Source organism: Triticum aestivum, chromosome 6D, assembly GCF_018294505.1.
Source record: "Triticum aestivum cultivar Chinese Spring chromosome 6D, IWGSC CS RefSeq v2.1, whole genome shotgun sequence".
NCBI classification, from domain to species: domain Eukaryota; kingdom Viridiplantae; phylum Streptophyta; class Magnoliopsida; order Poales; family Poaceae; genus Triticum; species Triticum aestivum.
The window spans coordinates 232,238,292-232,246,016 of record NC_057811.1 but is presented as its reverse complement, the minus strand read 5'-3'; positions in this window follow the sequence as shown (position 1 = coordinate 232,246,016).

The following is a 7,725-nucleotide window of genomic DNA, read 5'->3' as shown; positions in this document are numbered from 1 at the left end:
AGAAAACCGATTCGGTTTTTTTAGAAAACCCTAGGTTTTTTTGATCGGTTTTGTTTTGTTTTTTTGGTTTTCTTATTTAGCGAGCGTTCACTCATTCGTTCGTTTTAACGAACGCATTCATCGTTTAGTTACAGTTAACGAACGTCCGTTCGTTAAATTGTTCGTCAGTTTTTCTTTTTCTCAGATTTTGCGCGATTATTTCTGATCGCGATTTCCGATCTGTTTTTCGTTTTGGTTTAACTTTTCGCTCGTTTGTCAGAATCAGACGATTCAAGCGCCTAGAGTTTCGTCTCGAAACCCTCTTTCTGTTTAACCAACTCAAATAAGTTTTGCTATTGTAAAATTTGACTTAGGTCCAGATTAGTAAGCGAAGCTTGTTTCTTTCGCCATTTGACTTTCGTTGCTTCGTTTGATTTGATTCTTTTTGCAAACCGGAGTTCTTAAGTTGAACTTTCTGGTTAGATCTCTTATTTGAGTTTTACCTATGCATTAGACGAGTACTTATTGTATGCTTGTTTGTTTGCGATAGAGTACCCGGAGTGCGCCGCTTGCTACTTCGAATCCCTAGGTTTCACGGATCATCAGCAAGGCAAGTAACACTTTGATCATACCTCTTTTCATACCCAGTTTTATTGCATTAGATCAATCCTCAAACAATTGCATGATTAGGATCTGATTAAATTGTGGGTTGGGAAGTAGCTGATGAGGTAGAACCTATTGCTCTGTTTATTACCAAACCCCTAGGAGTTACTTCTACATTTGCTTATATTGCTATGCTATGCTAGTAGACATGGATTGGGTGAGTGTATCCATGACAGATGTGAGATTGTTAATTAATGGTTCAATTTAAGGTGGCTACTTAAACACACATCTGGGTGGATTGAGGCACCTGGGTATTCCAGCGATTGCCTATTTTTTTTATGGACCGCCACCCAGGCTCAAAGGGATCATGAGATTATTCATGCTAGAAACTTCCGTGTGCAGCCACAAGCTATTATGGGCTCTAGCATAGTTGATTAAGTTGTGTGAACTCTTACAGTGGTAGACTAGCAGATGTAGGGGTTCTAGGTGGTACTGTCTACCCGATCGTAAGGTGCAAACGCTTCTGAAAGACTATGTCTCGATCATCCGTTTCTCAAACATCATGTAGTGAGAGAATCCCAACGGAGGAGATCGAGTCTTGTGGGGAAAAGTGCGCAAACCTCTGCAGAGTGTATAAACTAATCATGGTTAGCCGTGTCCCCGGTTATGGACAACTTGAGTATCTAGTACTTGGATTATCATGTGAATCTCATCATGTTACTTTAATTAATTTTGTTGGGATTAATGTTGAAACTTAATTGGGATTGAGATGGTGTCAGCCATTCTCAATGTTTAACAACCACCATGATAGTTAAATAAAATTTATTCCTTTGCAGTAGGGAAAATTTGGCTTTCCGCAAAACTGTAACCATAGAGCTTTCCACCAGCCAAATATGCATGTAGTATAGCATTATTCTGTTCATTACTCTCTATGTGTTACATTGCCAGCATATTCCATGTGCTGGCCCGTTTTCGGGCTGCAACGTTTCATGTTGCAGACTTTTCAGACGACGAGTAAGGTGCCTTAGGTCGTGGTTCTATACTCAGTGATGCCATTGGAGTTGATGGACTCACTTATCTTCCAAGTCTTCCGCTGTTATCGTTTTTAGATGGCCTTAAGCCATATTTATTGTATTAAGTTCTCTTTTGAGACATTCGATGTAATAAGTGTGTGATTGCTACTCTGTTATAAATCCTTCGAGTACTGTGCGTGTCAGCATTACTGATCCAGGGATGACACTGATACACAGAGACTTGACCGTCTGAGGTCTGGTCGCTACAAGATGGTATCAGAGCACGACCACTACTGTAGGACACGACCACTAAGCTTAAACCCTAGATCAGTATTCTCTTCTCATTTCTGACTCCTCTCCATTTTCCACTCTTTTAGGATGGCGGATGCCAGGAACAAGTTCATGCAACCAGATGAAGATACACCCTTTTTGACGCCACTTGAAGGAAGTCACTAGATACCTGAACATCGGAATACCAAGCTTCACCGGAACCTACAACGCCACACTACCAGAAGAGGAGCGTTGGATGATTCAAGTTCAAGTTCCAGGAAGGACGTTCATGCCCGTCACCGAGCCCATAGAGTTTTCCTTTGATGCACCAACCTGGAGTCTAGGAAAGAGCATGGCAGCCCACATCACCATGGGACGCATTGGAGAAGTTTACCACAAGGAGCTTAAGGATACCATTTACCAGATTTGTGGGCGCCGAGATGAGCAATGGGAGATGATCAGCACCAAGAAGGATAGATCAATTCAGCTTTCATCCAGGAGTTAAACCAACACATTCGTCGCCAGGAGAACCAAATGTGCACAGGCATGATAGATCTGAAGAAGGCATTGACCAAGATCACGGAGTTGGAGGATAAACTCAAGTCTACGCGCGATAGATATGAGGAGGAGATCGCCACGTTGTAGGAGAAGAATGACGACCTGATAAAGAAGATCGGAGTATTCATGGGAGACCCAGCACCAGGAGGAGAAGACGATGATTGCACTTGCCCGGATAACTACATCATCATCGACGACACCGACTCGGACCCCAGTGAAGATGAGTTTGTTGATGAAGCTGGAGCAGATATCATGGAGTCTTCGACCGATCAAAATTTCTAGTAGACCACCATAATCAGTAGTAGTATTCCCCCATGTATATAGTATAGTCCGAGCACTTTGTGACGATAGTTAGGTCGATTGTATGCCTTGTTTGAATTGATTTGAGTGACATTGATTGTGTTTGTCTCATGTGCATATGGGTAGTGTTTTCTCTCTAGACCTCATTCTATTCTAAATTCTCATCTTTTCTAAACCCATCAGATGCCTCCGAGACGCGACACTGGATTTGTTTTCCCACCGGAGATCACTCAGTTGATTCAGCAGCAGAATGTCTTGATGCAAGCACTAGTACAGAACCAAGGCAACAACAACAACAACCCACCACCACCACCACCTGTTGATCATTTGACCCGTTTCTTGAGGCTAAATCCGCCGGTGTATTCCAGTAGCACCAAGCCGATTGTTGCAGATGATTGGCTCCGCAAAGTTGGAAGGGAGTTGACCACTGCAGGATGCACAGATGCGGAGAGAGTGCGTTTTGCCGCACATCAGCTTGATGGACCCGCAGCATCATGGTGGGAGAATTACACAGCCACTCACCCCATCGACACTGTCACATGGGACCAGTTTCAGCAAGCTTTCTGTACTGCCCATGTTTCAGCAGGAGCTATGGCCATGAAGAAGCGTGAGTTTCGTAACTTATGCCAAGGAGGACGCACCGTAGGCCAGTATGTGGAGGACTTTAGTAAGTTAGCACGTTATGCCCCAGATGACGTTGCTACAGATGCAGCCAAGCAGGAGAAGTTTCTGGAAGGGCTGAATGATGAGCTGAGCATGCAGTTGATGGTAGCAACCTTCAACAACTACCAGGAGTTGGTAGATAGAGCTCTCATGATTGAAGGGAAGCAGCAGCAGATTGAAAGCCGCAAGAGGAAGTATGGACAAGGGAAGTACAATTCTGGAGCTCATCAGAAGCCACGTTTTACCCCGAATTCGGGAGGACCTTTTCAGCATACCCATGGAGCAGGACGTTCGCACAACCATAGTGGACCCAAGAATGGTAATGGGAATGGAGGAAGCAACGGACAGAACCGTACCAACCCATCGACCCCAGCTAAGAGAGATCTGAGCCAAGTCACTTGCTACAAGTGCCAGAAGACTGGACATTATGCTAATGAGTGTCCTGAAGCTAAGAATGGAAATGGCAATGGAAGCTCTGGGAAGAAGCCCAACCCTTTCAACAAAGGACATGTGAACCACGTTAGCGTGGAGGAGGTTGAAGCCCAGCCAGATGCAGTAATAGGTAAGTTTTTGGTTAAGTCATTTACTGCACTCGTTCTTTTTGATACTGGTGCATCGCATTCATACATATCAAGGGGATTTGTGGATAAGTATAAATTGCCAACCCAAGCCCTTAGGTCACCCATGTTAGTAACCTCGCCAGGAGCAGAGTATATGGCTAGTCTATGGTGTGATCGGTTACCATTAAGGATTGGTAACTACGTGTTTCCCTCAGACCTAATAGTATTGGAATCGCAAGGACTGGATGTGATATTAGGCATGGATTGGTTATCGAAGTATGGAGGGAACATTGAATGCGCTAGTAAGTCGATTTTTCTTACCACCCCAGAAGGAAGAAGGATCAAGTATGTATCCCGGCATGTGCCTAAGAGAACTCAGGTGAATTCTTTATCAGGAGTTGTACAGGAGGAAGTACCAGTGGTGAAGGATTTCCCTGACGTATTTCCAGAGGAGTTGCCAGGCATGCCACCGGATAGAGACATTGAGTTTTTGATTGAGCTTTTGCCAGGCGCAGGGCCAATATCTAAGAGACCGTACAGGATGCCCACAAAGGATTTGGAGGAGATTAAGAAGCAGATTAAGGAGTTGCTGGATAAAGGCTATATTCGCCCAAGTTCTTCACCTTGGGGATCGCCAGTGCTTCTAGTGGAGAAGAAGGATGGATCGTTAAGGATGGTTGTTGATTATCGAGGACTGAATGAAGTGACCATCAAAAACAAGTACCCACTGCCGATGATCAATGATCTGTTTGACCGCTTACAAGGAGCTAAGGTATTTTCCAAGATCGATCTGCGGTCAGGATACCATCAGTTGAAGATTCGAGAGCAGGATATACCTAAGATGGCTTTTACCACTAGGTATGGGTTGTACGAGTATACTGTTATGTCATTTGGTCTAACTAACGCACCTGCCTATTTCATGAACCTGATGAACAAGGTGTTTATGGAGTTTTTGGATAAGTTTGTTGTGGTGTTCATTGATGATATTTTGGTCTACTCCAAGAATGAAGAGGAGCATAAGGAACATTTGCGTTTGGTACTTGAGAAGCTCAGAGAACATCAGTTATACGCCAAGTTCAGCAAATATGAGTTTTGGTTGAAGGAAGTTGGATTCCTCGGACATGTTATATCCGGAGAAGGAATAGCAGTAGACCCCACCAAAGTCGACACTGTGACAAACTGGGAATCACCCACATCAGTTGGAGAGATCCGGAGTTTTCTTGGACTTGCAGGATACTACCGGAGATTCATTGAGAATTTCTCAAGGATTGCTAAGCCCATGACGGAGCTGTTGAAGGACACCAAGTTCAACTGGACTGAGGAATGTGAAGCTAGTTTCCAAGAGTTGAAGAAACGTTTGGTTACATCACCAGTGTTGATTCTGCCAGATCAGCGCAAGGGTTATGAAGTATACTGCGATGCTTCTCGTCAAGGACTTGGGGCAGTGCTTATGCAGGAAGGAGGAGTTGTTTCATATGCTTCACGACAGCTTAAACCCCATGAGATGAATCACGCTACGCATGATTTGGAGTTAGCAGCCGTAGTACATGCGTTGAAGACATGGAGACATTTTCTCATCGGAAACCACTGTGAGGTGTACACGGATCACAAGAGTTTGAAATACATCTTCACGCGGAAGGAGTTGAATCTCAGGCAAAGGAAATGGTTGGAGCTCATAAAGGATTATGATATGAGATTGCATTATCACCCCGGAAAGGCTAACGTAGTAGCAGATGCGTTGAGCCGCAAGAGCCATGTCAACACACTCATGACCGGAGAGTTACCGAAGGAATTAGCCGAGGATCTTCGCGAGCTATGTTTGGAAATAGTTCCGAGAGGCTATGTTGCAGCATTGGAGATACAGTCTACTCTGATGGATAATATCAGAGAAGCTCAGAAGACAGACAAGGAGATTGCCGGAATAAAGGAGAGGATGAGCAAAGGAAAAGCCAAGGGATTTCGTGAGGACGAGCACGATACCTTATGGTTTGAGGACCGCGTTTATGTGCCTAATGACCCGGAGATCAGGAAGTTGATTCTGCAGGAGGCTCATGACTCGCTGTATTCGATTCATCCAGGAAATACCAAGATGTATTTGGATTTGAAGGATATTTTCTGGTGGACCGGAATGAAGAAGGATATTGCAGAGTATGTAGCAGTTTGTGATGTATGTCAGAGAGTGAAGGCAGAGCATCAGAAGCCAGCAGGATTGCTACAGGCATTGTCGATACCCGAATGGAAGTGGGATAAACTAGGCATGGATTTTATCACGAGATTGCCCAGGACTCGTTCAGGCTATGACTCAATATGGGTTGTAGTCGATCGTTTGACGAAGGTAGCTCATTTCATCCCAGTGAAGACCACTTACACCAGTGCTAAGTTGGCAAAGATATACATGACCAGAATCGTATGTCTGCATGGAGTTCCGAGGAGCATTGTATCAGATAGAGGAACCCAGTTTACCTCAAAGTTCTGGCATCAGTTACATGAAACTTTGGGTACCAGGCTAGAATTCAGTACAGCCTTTCATCCACAGACAGATGGATAGACCGAGAGAGTCAATCAGATTCTGGAGGACATGCTGAGAGCTTGTGCGCTAGATTATGGATCTAGTTGGGACGATAACTTGCCATATGCAGAGTTCTCTTACAACAACAGTTATCAATCCAGTTTGAAGATGGCCCCTTTCGAAGCTTTGTACGGAAGGAGGTGTAGAACACCATTTTTATGGGACGAAGTTGGAGACCGCCAGTTGTTTGGACCAGATTTGATTAAGGAGTCTGAATAGAAGGTGAAGTTGATTCGCGATAGGCTCAAGGTAGCCCAATCCAGACAGAAGAGCTATGCGGATTCAAAACGTAAGGAGACAGTTTACGAAATTGGAGATAGAGTTTATCTTCGTGTATCTCCACTTCGGGGAGTTAAGCGCTTTGGAGTTAAGGGAAAGTTAGCGCCACGTTTTGTAGGACCATACAAAGTTTTGGAGCGTATGGGAGAAGTTGCTTACAAGTTGGAATTACCCGAAGGATTGTCAGGAGTTCACGATGTGTTCCACGTTTCCCAGTTGAAGAAGTGCCACGCAGAGATGGCTGATATACCGCTGAGAGATACAGTGCCACTGGAGGCGATTCAGTTGGATAGTGATTTGACTTATGAGGAGAAACCAGTCAAGATTCTTGAGTATGCCAGCCGAGTCACCCGCAGCAAGGTTATCAAGTTTTGCAAAGTTCAGTGGAGCCACCATACCGAGGATGAAGCCACCTGGGAGTGAGAGGAAGATCTACGGAAGGACCACCCTCACCTATTTTCTAGCCAACCCGAATCTCGAGGGCGAGATTCATCTTAAGGGGGGTAGGTTTGTAACATCCCAAATTTTCAATTTGGAATGTTATACATTAGATCATCATTGCATATCATATTTTATTGCATTTTTGGTTTGATCCTAGAAATTCTACGCAACTCAAGGACCCACGGAGAGAGTTGGGGATTTCGTTATTTTCATATTTGGGTTTTCTCAAATTTTGAAAATAGGATCATTTGATTTTATTTATTTTATATTCAATTATTTCATTTATAAAAATAAGAGAGAGGGAATAAAATGACTTTCCCAAAAATAAGAAATATTGAGGATTTAATAAAAAAATCAAATCTTATTTTATTTGGAGTTTTGCTATTTTATTTGAATTTAGGAAAATTGCACGTTTTTCAAAATTGCATTTTAGGGCCAAGAAAATGTTCATCTTGTTCTAAATATTTTATTTAGACGGTGAAAAATTTAT